Source organism: Astyanax mexicanus, chromosome 7, assembly GCF_023375975.1.
Source record: "Astyanax mexicanus isolate ESR-SI-001 chromosome 7, AstMex3_surface, whole genome shotgun sequence".
In the NCBI taxonomy this organism is placed as follows: Eukaryota; Metazoa; Chordata; class Actinopteri; order Characiformes; family Acestrorhamphidae; genus Astyanax; species Astyanax mexicanus.
The window spans coordinates 14,826,953-14,841,942 of NC_064414.1; the positions used below are offsets into that span (position 1 = coordinate 14,826,953).

The 14,990-nt window shown below is 38.5% G+C and overlaps 1 long non-coding RNA gene across 1 annotated transcript; it reads left to right on the forward strand.

Moving 5' to 3' along the window:
- Window positions 1-3,380: 3,380 nt before the first annotated feature.
- On the forward strand, window positions 3,381-14,602 carry LOC125802937 (uncharacterized). The gene is made up of 3 exons (XR_007439975.1): window positions 3,381-3,488; window positions 6,415-6,645; window positions 14,550-14,602. It is a non-coding gene; the product is annotated as an uncharacterized LOC125802937 (long non-coding RNA).
- Window positions 14,603-14,990: the final 388 nt, after the last annotated feature.

The following is a 14,990-nucleotide window of genomic DNA, read 5'->3' on the forward strand; positions in this document are numbered from 1 at the left end:
AACGCTCCAGACTGGCTGAGCTGAGCCCTGTAGCCCGTGGCTGGGCTGTAGCTCTGACTCAGTAAAGACTGCGGACTTGTGGTGCTGCTGCTGCAGCTCCCACTAGTGGTTGGATGAGGAACTGCTAAATCTGAGGAAATGCTATGTTCTTAACAGCTCACAATTTGATTTTATATTTATTAAGCCTTATTTCAGTTAATAATTTCAAAGTTAATATAACTTGATGTCATTTCTATTCACTTGAATAGTTTGGTTCTTGATTGATGGAGTTTTTGGATTTCATGACATGACAAATTAAAAGGATTTATGTTAATAGAGCAACAAGCAAACATTTTTTCCATGCAACTGTAATATTTGATTGAATAAATAATATATTGAGAGTTATTTAACATTAAGGAGTAATTACATTCATTTACATATATTACATTTGGTTACATTTTATTACATTTATAAGTTACATCTGGCCCTCGGAGGACAGCCAATATGCCAATGTGGCCCTCGGCCAAAATGAGTTTGACACCCCTGGTATATAGTATATAAGTTTTGACCTGATTAACATTCCACCTGTTAAAAGCTTGCTGGAATGTGATTGGCTAATAGTGACCACAAAAGTGTCCATATCAAATTTTCATTTGGTGTACCATTAGTGCATGGGCCATAGATGATAATTGGCTAGGATGACCTTGATAGCTTGTATGGTTCTAGAGAAACAGCTATCGAGCATTGGCCCCGCCCCCTGGGGGTGTATGTCTACTTAAACTGACAGGGTATCTGAGAATCATGTAATGATCAAAGGACTGAAGTGGTATTAGTGTCAGGTTAAGCATTCAAAAGTTATAAGTGTTAAAGACATTTTACTGCACCATGGTAGAACTCATTTGCATATGGCGGCCATATTGTTTATAAATGTAAAGATTTTTTTAATAATTATTGAGGAGTAAGCTCTGCTGAACTATTTGACACCAAACATGTCATGATTGGTCAAGGATCCAAGGACAAGATCTCAAAAGTAGGTTTTGCATATTATGCAAATTAAAAAAAAAATTAAGTGGGTGGAGCATAAACAAGAATGACCCAGGCGGCTGACCATCATGAACAAGAAGGATAAATATGTTCAATTAAGCAAGACAAGCAAGATTGAATAAGTTCAGCAGAGCTTTAATTTAGAATAATTCACCTGTAGCTGTTTCACCAAATGACCACCAGAGCGCAGCAAGAGACCACATATAACCTGCTGGAAATCTATCACTCTATCAGAAAGACAGAACATTCCCTATCAGTGTGTTTCTATTTATTAAAAAGAGAAGAAAAGTCCGATTGGGCTCCAAATTGGTATTCATGATCAAGTGGTCTGTATATACATGTATGTAAATTTGTGTGTTGATAGGGTCAAAGGTTCCTGACTTCTGACCATTTAGGTTTGAAAAAAGTGATAATACAGGCTTATGGCCTACAAAATGGCTGTTGCTCTTTGGCCATATTAGAGGCAAAAAATATCTGATTTGGCTCAAAATTTGCAATCCAGATCACAATATCAGTCTATATATGTATGTCAATTTCTGTGTAAATAGGGTCAAAGGTTCCTGACTTCTGTCCATTTAGATTTGAAAAAAGCGATAATACAGGCTTGAGGCCTACAAAATCGCTGTAGTTTTCCAGCCGTTGTAGAGGCAAAACATGTCCGATTTGGCTGAAAATTTGCAATCAAGATCAGATTATCAAGATCAGATAAGCCAGTTAGGCTTAAAACATGTTGCCGGTTGACCGGCATCGCCAAACTGGATGAGGATGACCAGCATGACCGTGAAGACCAAGCTAGATTACCAGCATGACTAATCTGGATGACAAACTTGTTGACCATATTGACCAAGCTGGAAGACCATAATGACCAAACTGGATGACCAGCATGGCAAAGGTGGTTGGCCAGTATGACCAAGCTGGAAGACCACCATTACTATGAGGACAAAGCTGAATGACCAGCAGGACCATAATGACCAATGTGAATGCCAGCATGACCAAGCTGGATGGCCAGCATAACCAAGCTGGGTGACCAGCGTGACCATAAAGACCATAATGGCAATGCTAGATGAGTGGTGTGAGTAAACTAGTTGAAAAGCATTGATAAATTGAGCTGTAGTGTTCATCAGGTTTTATGTGGTGTCTTACTGCACTCTAGTGGGCATTTGGTGAAACAAATTCAGTTCTTAAATTGAAAAAACACAAGGCATAAAAAGGGCATATAAATAAACCGTATATAGTATATAAGTTTTGACCTGATTAACATTCCACCTGTTAAAAGCTTGCTGGAATGTGATTGGCTAATAGTGACCACAAAAGTGTCCATATCAAATTTTCATTTGGTGTACCATTAGTGCATGGGCCATAGATGATAATTGGCTAGGATGACCTTGATAGCTTGTATGGTTCTAGAGAAACAGCTATCGAGCATTGGCCCCGCCCCCTGGGGGTGTATGTCTACTTAAACTGACAGGGTATCTGAGAATCATGTAATGATCAAAGGACTGAAGTGGTATTAGTGTCAGGTTAAGCATTCAAAAGTTATAAGTGTTAAAGACATTTTACTGCACCATGGTAGAACTCATTTGCATATGGCGGCCATATTGTTTATAAATGTAAAGATTTTTTTAATAATTATTGAGGAGTAAGCTCTGCTGAACTATTTGACACCAAACATGTCATGATTGGTCAAGGATCCAAGGACAAGATCTCAAAAGTAGGTTTTGCATATTATGCAAATTTAAAAAAAAATTAAGTGGGTGGAGCATAAACAAGAATGACCCAGGCGGCTGACCATCATGAACAAGAAGGATAAATATGTTCAATTAAGCAAGACAAGCAAGATTGAATAAGTTCAGCAGAGCTTTAATTTAGAATAATTCACCTGTAGCTGTTTCACCAAATGACCACCAGAGCGCAGCAAGAGACCACATATAACCTGCTGGAAATCTATCACTCTATCAGAAAGACAGAACATTCCCTATCAGTGTATTTCTATTTATTAAAAAGAGAAGAAAAGTCCGATTGGGCTCCAAATTGGTATTCATGATCAATTGGTCTGTATATACATGTATGTAAATTTGTGTGTTGATAGGGTCAAAGGTTCCTGACTTCTGACCATTTAGGTTTGAAAAAAGTGATAATACAGGCTTATGGCCTACAAAATGGCTGTTGCTCTTTGGCCATATTAGAGGCAAAAAATATCTGATTTGGCTCAAAATTTGCAATCAAGATCACAATATCAGTCTATATATGTATGTCAATTTCTGTGTCAATAGGGTCAAAGGTTCCTGACTTCTGTCCATTTAGATTTGAAAAAAGCGATAATACAGGCTTGAGGCCTACAAAATCGCTGTAGTTTTCCAGCCGTTGTAGAGGCAAAACATGTCCGATTTGGCTGAAAATTTGCAATCAAGATCAGATTATCAGTCTATATATGTGTATAAATTTGTGTGTTGATAGGGTGAAAGGTTCCAGTCTTCTGTCCTTTTAGGTTGGAAAATAGCGATAAATAGAATAAATCAAAAATAGTTATTTTTTCACTGTAGAGCCTACTGAAGACTTATTTGGCTCATACTTGGCACATGTACTTCAAATGTCATTGTTAATTAGTAGCTTCAACAGTTTTGGCATGTTTTAAACTTTGACAGAGTTTTGGCCAAATAACTCTGAAAAGGCTTTCACGTACATGTTTGATCAAGGTTTATGGGCCTCAAATAGTTAAAATGTCAAGATTTTTTTGATAATTATTTACCTACAGGGTCTCAAGATTGCATCAAGACCAAATTTGTTTTGATTGATTAAGGACTTAAAGACAAGTTCAAAAAGAGCAATTTTTACTCTTTTGGCCACTGATGAAAATCTTTGCATTTTTGGTAAACACATGTAATTAGTAAAGTTGTAAAGGCTACAGCAAAGTATACAATTAAAAAAGAATAACAAGCCTAGGCCACTTGTACCTTTAGATATAACTGATTTTCTGCTATAGCGCCCCCTTGAGGCCAATCAACGCTATATTTTAATGGATGATAGAAGGCCCTGAGATACATGTAGGGTATAAGTATCGTCCTGATTGGTCATTGTTTAGCCTGTCAAAAGCTTGCTGGAATCTGATTGGCTAATAACGATCGCAAACATTTGCATATCAAATTTTCCTTCTGTAAAACATTAGGACATAGGCCATAGATGATACATGCCAAAGGAGAGCTTCATAGCTTGTACGCTTCCTGAGAAACAGATTTTTAGCGTTGGCTCCGCCCCCTGGGGGCGTATGTCTACACAGATTGACACGCTACCTCAGAATCATGTTGGCATCAAAGGTCTAAAGTGGCATTAGTGTAGGTTTAAGCATTCAAAAGTTACAGCTGTTAGAGTAAATTTGGGTGTGCTACGGTAAGATTAATTTGCATATGGCGGCCATATTGTTTACAAATTTCACAATTTTTTCGATAATTATTAAGGTTGGGACTCTGCTGAGTTGTTTGACACCAAATATGGCAGGATTGGTCAATGACCCTAGGACAAGTTCTCAAAAGTAGGTTTTGCATATTATGCTAAATAGCAAAAAATCTAAGTGGGCGGAGCTTAGTGGTTCTATTGACCTTTTTGATTTGCCATTAACCAAGGAATCATATAATGCAAGAATTTTTGCTCTAGCTATCAGGGCGTGGGAGTTACGAGGCCAAACGCGTTGACCTTCGCCATAGCGCCCCCTTGAGGCCGATCGGGCTCATCTTTTGAATCTGGGTAGCGGTGAGAAGTACTACCATATGACCAAGTCTCAGCCCTGTAGGCCTTACGGTTTCTTCTGCCCAATCACTTCTATGGCAGAAAAAGAATAAGAATAAATATAGCCGCAAGCGGCGATTTACGGGGTTCGAGCGTCACAGGCAAAGAGGCCCCTGGAGGCCAGTTAGGCTTAAAACCTGTTGCTGGTTGACCGTCATCACCAAACTGGATAACCAAGCTGGGTAACCAGCGTGACCATAAAGACCATAATAACAATGCTAGATGAGTGGTGTGAGTAAACTAGTTGAAAAGCATTGATAAATTGAGCTGTAGTGTTCATCAGGTTTTATGTGGTGTCTTGCTGCACTCTAGTGGGCATTTGGTGAAACAACTTCAGTTCTTAAATTAAAAAAACACAAGGCATAAAAAGGGCATATAAATAACCCATATATAGTGTATAAGTTTTGACCTGATAAACATTCTGCCTGTCAACAGCTTGCTGGAATGTGATTGGCTAATAGTGACCACAAAAGTGTCCATATAAAATTTTAATTTGGTGTACCATTAGTGCATGGGCCATAGATGATAATTGGCAAGGATGACCTTGATAGCTTGTATGGTTGTAGAGAAACAGCTATCGAGCATTGGCTCTGCCCCCTGGGGGTGTATGTCTACTTAAACTCACAGGGTATCTGAGAATCATGTAATGATCAAAGGACTGAAGTGGTATTAGTGTCAGGTTAAGCATTCAAAAGTTATAAGTGTTAGAAGACATTTTACTGCACCATGGTAAAACTAATTTGCATATGGCAGCCATATTGTTTATAAATGTAAAGATTTTTTTTAATAATTATTGAGGAGTAAGCTCTGCTGAACTGTTTGACACCAAACATGTCATGATTGGTCAAGGAGGCAAAGACAAGATCTCAAAAGTAGGTTTTGCATATTATGCAAATAAAATAAAAAAAAAGTGGGTGAAGCATAAATAAGAATGACCCAGGTGGCTGAGCAGCATGACCAAGAAGGATAAATATGTTCAATTAAGCAAGACAAAAAAGATTAAATAAGTTCAGCAGAGCTTTAATTTAGAATAATTCACCTGTAGCTGTTTCACCAAATGACCACCAGAGCGCAGCAAGAGACCACATATAACCTGCTGGAAATCTATCACTCTATAAGTAAGACAGAACATTCCCTATCAGTGTGTTTCTATTTATTATAAAGAGAAGAAAAGTCTGATTGGGCTCCAAATTGGTAGACATGATCAAGTGGTCTGCTTAAATATGTGTGTAAATTTGTGTGTTGATAGGGTCAAAGGTTCCTGACTTCTGACCATTTAGGTTTGAATAAAGTGATAATACAGGCTTATGGCCTACAAAATGGCTGTTGCTCTTTGGCCATATTAGAGGCAAAAAATATCTGCAATCAGGATCACAATATCAGTCTATATATGTATGTCAATTTCTGTGTCAATAGGGTCAAAGGTTCCTGACTTCTGTCCATTTAGATTTGAAAAAAGCGATAATACAGGCTTGAGGCCTAAAAAATCGCTGTAGTTTTCCAGCCGTTGTAGAGGGAAAACATGTCCGATTTGGCTGAAAATTTGCAATCAAGATTAGATTATCAGTCTATATATGTGTCTAAATTTGTGTGTTGATAGGGTGAAAGGTTCCTGTCTTCTGTCCATTTAGGTTGGAAAATAGTGATAAATAGAATAAATTGAAAATAGTTATTTTTTCACTGTAGAGCCTACTGACGACTTATTTGGCTCATACTTGGCACATGTGCTTCAAATGTCATTGTTAATTAGTAGCTTCAACAGTTTTGGCATGTTTTAAACTTTGACAGAGTTTTGGCCAAATAACTCTGAAAAGGCTTTCACGTACATGTTTGATCAAGGTTTATGGGCCTCAAATAGTTAAAATGTCAAGATTTGTTTGATAATTATTTAACTACAGGGTCTCAAGATTGCATCAAGACCAAATTTGTTTTGATTGATTAAGGACTTAAAGACAAGTTCGAAAAGAGCAATTTTTACTCTTTTGGCCACTGATGAAAATCTTTGCATTTTTGGTAAACACATGTAATTACAAAGTTGTAAAGGCTACAGCAATGTATACAAATAAAAAAGAATAACAAGCTTAGGCCACTTGTACCTTTAGATATAACTGATTTTCTGCTATAGCGCCCCCTTGAGGCCAATCAACGCCATATTTTAATGGATGATAGAAGGCCCTGAGATACATGTAGGGTATAAGTATCGTCCTGATTGGTCATTGTTTAGCCTGTCAAAAGCTTGCTGGAAACTGATTGGCTAATAACGATTGCAAAAATTTGCATATCAAATTTTCCTTCTGTAAAACATTAGGACATAGGACATAGATCACATGTGTCAAACACAAGGCCCGCGGGCCAAATGTGGCCCGCCACGTCTTTTTATGTGGCCCGCGAGAGCTTGTAAGATCTTAGTGTCTATAATAAATAAGTCAGAAGCGTTCTTTGACCAAAAAATACATTTCCCACAATGCTTGTCGATTGTATTACCCGCAAAGTTACGGCTTACTGCCACTACACGGCAGTGTAGTCATTGATGTGGAAACCCTGCCGGAGGGAAGGTGTAACTTCGCGGGTGGAATTGAGACATATAAATGTTTATCCCATAATGTCCAGAAAAAGAGAAGTTGATGCAGACGGACGGCTGTGCTTCAAGGCGAAAGACCGGTATGCCTTTTGTGTTACGAAGAGTGTTACTGACCAAAATAAACGCTTTTTAGGAGAGATATAAGTTATGTGTAAATATTCATAAGACAATAGCTGACAATCTGTTTTAATGACGTTAATAAACATCACTGTGACAGCGCTAGTCACAGTTTCACCGCAGCAAAGTACGAGGACGTGAATCACTTATCTAACCAGCCTTTACTGATTTCTGCCCTCAATAACCCTTTCAGTAACCTCCAATAGCCTTTAATAGTCTTCAGTAGCCTTCAACAGTCTAACCTTGCAGCCGTGGTGTGTCCACTAAACTCCGTAGTTATAAACATCCTGAGGTTAGCAGCGCGCTAACTGACCTGTTTATAATGTAATCCCAGCAGTGACTCATGCTCTAAACGGCTGCTGTTAGCTGATTGGGCTGAAAGATGAACTGTAGAGAGCTGTATTATTCGGTTACAAAAATCTTTATTTCATACACCGAAGAACTTAAAAATTTTAAAAACGCTCCAGACTGGCTGAGCTGAGCCCTGTAGCCCGTGGCTGGGCTGTAGCTCTGACTCAGTAAAGACTGCGGACTTGTGGTGCTGCTGCTGCAGCTCCCACTAGTGGTTGGATGAGGAACTGCTAAATCTGAGGAAATGCTATGTTCTTAACAGCTCACAATTTTTGATTTTATATTTATTAAGCCTTATTTCAGTTAATAATTTCAAAGTTAATATAACTTGATGTCATTTCTATTCACTTGAATAGTTTGGTTCTTGATTGATGGAGTTTTTGGATTTCATGACATGACAAATTAAAAGGATTTATGTTAATAGAGCAACAAGCAAACATTTTTTCCATGCAACTGTAATATTTGATTGAATAAATAATATATTGAGTTATTTAACATTAAGGAGTAATTACATTCATTTACATATATTACATTTGGTTACATTTTATTACATTTATAAGTTACATCTGGCCCTCGGAGGACAGCCAATATGCCAATGTGGCCCTCGGCCAAAATGAGTTTGACACCCCTGACATAGATGATACATGCCAAAGGAGAGCTTCATAGCTTGTACGCTTCCTGAGAAACAGATTTTTAGCTTTGGCTCCGCCCCCTGGGGGCGTATGTCTACACAGATTGACATGCTACCTCAGAATCATGTTGGCATCATAGTTCTAAAGTGGCATTAGTGTCGGTTTAAGCATTCAAAAGTTACAGCTGTTAAAGTAAATTTGGGTGTGCCACGGTAAGATTAATTTGCATATGGCGGCCATACTTTTTGCAAATTTCAAGATTTTTTTAATAATTATTGAGGATGGGACTCTGCTGAGTTGTTTGACACCAAACATGTCAGGATTGGTCAATGAGTTTAGGACAAGTTCTCAAAAGTAGGTTTTGCATATTATGCTAAATAGCAAAAAATCTAAGTGGGCGGAGCTTAGTGGTTCTATTGACCTTTTTGATTTGACATTAACCAAGGAATCATATAATGCAAGAATTTTTGCTCTAGCTATCAGGGCGTAGGAGTTACGGGGCCAAACGCGTTGACCTTCGCCATAGCGCCCCCTTGAGGCCGATCGGGCTCATCTTTTGAATCTGAGTAGCGGTGAGAAGTACTACCATATGACCAAGTCTCAGCCCTGTAGGCCTTACGGTTTCTTCTGCCCAATCACTTCTATGGCAGAAAAAGAATAAGAATAAATATAGCCGCAAGCGGCGATTTACGGGGTTCGAGCGTCACAGGCAAAGATGCCCCTGGAGGCCAGTTAGGCTTAAAACATGTTGCCGGTTGACCGGCATCGCCAAACTGGATGAGGATGACCAGCATGACCGTGAAGACCAAGCTAGATTACCAGCATGACTAATCTGGATGACAAACTTGTTGACCATATTGACCAAGCTGGAAGACCATAATGACCAAACTGGATGACCAGCATGGCAAAGGTGGTTGGCCAGTATGACCAAGCTGGAAGACCACCATTACTATGAGGACAAAGCTGAATGACCAGCAGGACCATAATGACCAATGTGAATGGCCAGCATGACCAAGTTGGATGGCCAGCATAACCAAGCTGGGTGACCAGCGTGACCATAAAGACCATAATGGCAATGCTAGATGAGTGGTGTGAGTAAACTAGTTGAAAAGCATTGATAAATTGAGCTGTAGTGTTCATCAGGTTTTATGTGGTGTCTTACTGCACTCTAGTGGGCATTTGGTGAAACAAATTCAGTTCTTAAATTGAAAAAACACAAGGCATAAAAAGGGCATATAAATAACCCGTATATAGTATATAAGTTTTGACCTGATTAACATTCCGCTTGTTAAAAGCTTGCTGGAATGTGATTGGCTAATAGTGACCACAAAAGTGTCCATATCAAATTTTCATTTGGTGTACCATTAGTGCATGGGCCATAGATGATCATTGGCTAGGATGACCTTGATAGCTTGTATGGTTCTAGAGAAACAGCTATCGAGCATTGGCCCCGCCCCCTGGGGGTGTATGTCTACTTAAACTGACAGGGTATCTGAGAATCATGTAATGATCAAAGGACTGAAGTGGTATTAGTGTCAGGTTAAGCATTCCAAAGTTATAAGTGTTAAAGACATTTTACTGCACCATGGTAGAACTCATTTGCATATGGCGGCCATATTGTTTATAAATGTAAAGATTTTTTTAATAATTATTGAGGAGTAAGCTCTGCTGAACTGTTTGACACCAAACATGTCATGATTGGTCAAGGATCCAAGGACAAGATCTCAAAAGTAGGTTTTGCATATTATGCAAATTTAAAAAAAAATTAAGTGGGTGGAGCATAAACAAGAATGACCCAGGTGGCTGACCATCATGAACAAGAAGGATAAATATGTTCAATTAAGCAAGACAAGCAAGATTGAATAAGTTCAGCAGAGCTTTAATTTAGAATAATTCACCTGTAGCTGTTTCACCAAATGACCACCAGAGCGCAGCAAGAGACCACATATAACCTGCTGGAAATCTATCACTCTTTCAGAAAGACAGAACATTCCCTATCAGTGTGTTTCTATTTATTAAAAAGAGAAGAAAAGTCCGATTGGGCTCCAAATTGGTACTCATGATCAAGTGGTCTGTATATACATGTATGTAAATTTGTGTGTTGATAGGGTCAAAGGTTCCTGACTTCTGACCATTTAGGTTTGAAAAAAGTGATAATACAGGCTTATGGCCTACAAAATGGCTGTTGCTCTTTGGCCATATTAGAGGCAGAAAATATCTGATTTGACTCAAAATTTGCAATCATGATCAAGTGGTCTGTATATACATGTATGTAAATTTGTGTGTTGATAGGGTCAAAGGTTCCTGACTTCTGACCATTTAGGTTTGAAAAAAGCGATAATACAGGCTTATGGCCTACAAAATGGCTGTTGCTCTTTGGCCATATTAGAGGCAAAAAATATCTGATTTGGCTCAAAATTTGCAATCAAGATCACAATATCAGTCTATATATGTATGTCAATTTCTGTGTCGATAGGATCAAAGGTTCCTGACTTCTGTCCATTTAGATTTGAAAAAAGCGATAATACAGGCTTGAGGCCTACAAAATCGCCGTAGTTTTCCAGCCGTTGTAGAGGCAAAACATGTCCGATTTGGCTGAAAATTTGCCATCAAGATCAGATTATCAGTCTATATATGTGTATAAATTTGTGTGTTGATACGGTGAAAGGTTCCTGTCTTCTGTCCATTTAGGTTGGAAAATAGCGATAAATAGAATAAATTGAAAATATTTATTTTTTCACTGTAGAGCCTACTGAAGACTTATTTGGCTCATACTTGGCACATGTACTTCAAATGTCATTGTTAATTAGTAGCTTCAACAGTTTTGGCATGTTTTAAACTTTGACAGAGTTTTGGCCAAATAACTCTGAAAAGGCTTTCACGTACATGTTTGATCAAGGTTTATGGGCCTCAAATAGTTAAAATGTCAAGATTTTTTTGATAATTATTTACCTACAGGGTCTCAAGATTGCATCAAGATCAAATTTGTTTTGATTGATTAAGGACTTAAAGACAAGTTCGAAAAGAGCAATTTTTACTCTTTTGCCAACTGATGAAAATCTTTGCATTTTTGGTAAACACATGTAATTACAAAGTTGTAAAGGCTACAGCAAAGTATACAAATAAAAAAGAATAACAAGCCTAGGCCACTTGTACCTTTAGATATAACTGATTTTCTGCTATAGCGCCCCCTTGAGGCCAATCAACGCCATATTTTAATGGATGATAGAAGGCCCTGAGATACATGTAGGGTATAAGTATCGTCCTGATTGGTCATTGTTTAGCCTGTCAAAAGCTTGCTGGAATCTGATTGGCTAATAACGATCGCAAAAATTTGCATATCAAATTTTCCTTCTGTAAAACATTAGGACATAGGCCATAGATGATACTTGCCAAAGGAGAGCTTCATAGCTTGTACGGTTCCTGAGAAACAGATTTTTAGCTTTGGCTCCGCCCCCTGGGGGCGTATGTCTACACAGATTGACGAGCTACCTCAGAATCATGTTGGCATCAAAGTTGTAAAGTGGCATTAGTGTCGGTTTAAGCATTCAAAAGTTACAGCTGTTAGAGTAAATTTGGGTGTGCCACGGTAAGATTAATTTGCATATGGCGGCCATATTGTTTACAAATTTCACAATTTTTTTGATAATTATTGAGGTTGGGACTCTGCTGAGTTGTTTGACACCAAATATGACAGGATTGGTCAATGACCCTAGGACAAGTTCTCAAAAGTAGGTTTTGCATATTATGCTAAATAGCAAAAAATCTAAGTGGGCGGAGCTTAGTGGTTCTATTGACCTTTTTGATTTGCCATTAACCAAGGAATCATATAATTCAAGAATTTTTGCTCTAGCTATCAGGGCGTGGCAGTTACGAGGCCTAACGCGTTGACCTTCGCCATAGCGCCCCCTTGAGGCCGATTTGGCTCATCTTTTGAATCTGAGTAGCGGTGAGAAGTACTACCATATGACCAAGTCTCAGCCCTGTAGGCCTTACGGTTTCTTCTGCCCGATCACTTCTATGGCAGAAAAAGAATAAGAACTATAATAATAATCGGAACAATTACAATAGGGTTTCTAGCACTACGTGCTCGAACCCCTAATAATCAGAACAATTACAATAGGGTTTCTAGCACTACGTGCTCGAACCCCTAAATATAGCCGCAAGCGGCGATTTACGGGGTTCGAGCGTTACAGACAAAGAGGCCCCTGGAGGCCAGTTAGGCTTAAAACATGTTGCTGGTTGACTGGCATCACCAAACTGGCTGACCAGCATGGCAAAGGTGTTTGGCCAGTATGACCAAGCTGGATGACCAGCATTGCTATGATGACAAAGCTGAATGACCAGCAGGACCATAATGACCAATGTGAATGACCAGAATGACCTAGCTGGATGGGCAACATAACCAAGCTAGGTGACCAGCGTGACCATAAAGACCATAATGACAATGCTAGATGAGTGGTGTGAGTAAACTAGCTGAAATGCATTGATAAATTGAGCTGTAGTGTTCAGCAGGTTTTATGTGGTCTCTTGCTGCACTCTAGTGGGCATTCGGAGAGCCTAGCAGTGAGGCATGACAAGGGCACATATTAATAACCAATAATATCAATAATAGTACATAAGTTTTGACCTGATTGACATTCAGCCTGTCAAAAGCTTGCTGGAATGTGATTGGCTAATAGTGACCACAAAAGTGTCCATATCAAATTTTCATTTGGTGTACCATTAGTGCATGGGCCATAGATGATAATTGGCAAGGACGACCTTGATAGCTTGTATGGTTCTAGAGAAACAGCTATCGAGCATTGGCTCTGCCCCCTGGGGGGGGTGTATGTCTACTTAAACTGACAGGGTATCTGAGAATCATGTAATGATCTAGGGACTGAAGTAGTATTAGTGTCAGGTTAAGCATTCAAAAGTTATAAGTGTTAAAGACATTTTACTGCACCATGGTAGAACTCATTTGCATATGGCGGCCATATTGTTTATAAATGTAAAGATTTTTTAAATAATTATTGAGGAGTAAGCTCTGCTGAACTGTTTGATACCAAACATGTCATGATTGGTCAAGGAGCCAAGGACAAGATCTCAAAAGTAAGTTTTGCATATTATGCAAATAAAAAAAAAATTAAGTGGGTGGAACATAAACAAGAATGACCCAGGTGGCTGAGTAGCATGACCAAGAAGGATAAAGATCTTCAATTAAGCAAGAAGTTCAGCAGAGCTTTAATTTAGAATAATTCACCTGTAGCTGTTTCACCAAATGACCACCAGAGCGCAGCAAGAGACCACATATAACCTGCTGGAAATCTATCACTCTATAAGTAAGACAGAACATTTCCTATCAGTGTGTTTCTATTTATTACAAAGAGAGGAATAGTCCGATTGGGCTCCAAATTGGTACTCATGATCAAGTGGTCTGTATATATATGTGTGTAAATTTGTGTGTTGATAGGGTCAAAGGTTCCTGACTTCTGTTCATTTAGGCTTGAAAAAAGCGATAATACAGGCTTATGGCCTACAAAATGGCTGTTGCTCTTTGGCCATATTAGAGGCAAAAAATATCTGATTTGGCTCAAAATTCGCAATCAAGATCACAATATCAGTCTATATATGTATGTCAATTTCTGTGTTGATAGGGTCAAAGGTTCCTGACTTCTGTCCATTTAGGTTTGAAAAAAGCGTTAAAACAGGCTTGAGGCCTACAAAATCGCTGTAGTTTTCCAGCCGTTGTAGAGGGAAAACATGTCCGATGTGGCTGAAAATTTGCAATCAAGATCAGATTGTCAGTCTATATATGTGTATAAATTTGTGTGTTGATAGGGTCAAAGGTTCCTGTCTTCTGTCCATTTAGGTTGGAAAATAGCGATAAATAGAATAAATTGAAAATAGTTAATTTGTCACTGTAGAGCCTACTTAAGACTTATTTGGCTCATACTTGGCAAATGTGCTTGAAATGTCATTGTTAATTAGTAGCTTCAACAGTTTTGACCTGTTTAAAACTTTGACAGAGTTTTGGCCAAATCACTCTGAAAAGGCTTTCACGTACATGTTTCTTCAAGGTTTATGGGCCTCAAGTAGTTAAAATTTCAAGATTTTTTTGATAATTATTTACCTACAGGGTCTCAAGATTGCATCAAGACCAAATTTGTTTTGATTGATTAAGCACTTAAAGACAAGTTCGAAAAGAGCAATTTTTACTCTTTTGGCCACTGATGAAAATCTTTGCATTTTTGGTAAACACATGTAATTACAAAGTTGTAAAGGCTACAGCAAAGTATACAACGAAAAAAGAATAACAAGCCTAGGCCACTTGTACCTTTAGATATAACTGATTTTCTGCTATAGCGCCCCCTTGAGGCCAATCAACGCCATATTTTAATGGATGATAGAAGGCCCTGAGATACATGTAGGGTATAAGTATCGTCCTGATTGGTCATTGTTTAGCATGTCAAAAGCTTGCTGGAATCTGATTGGCTAATAACGATCGCAAAAATTTGCAT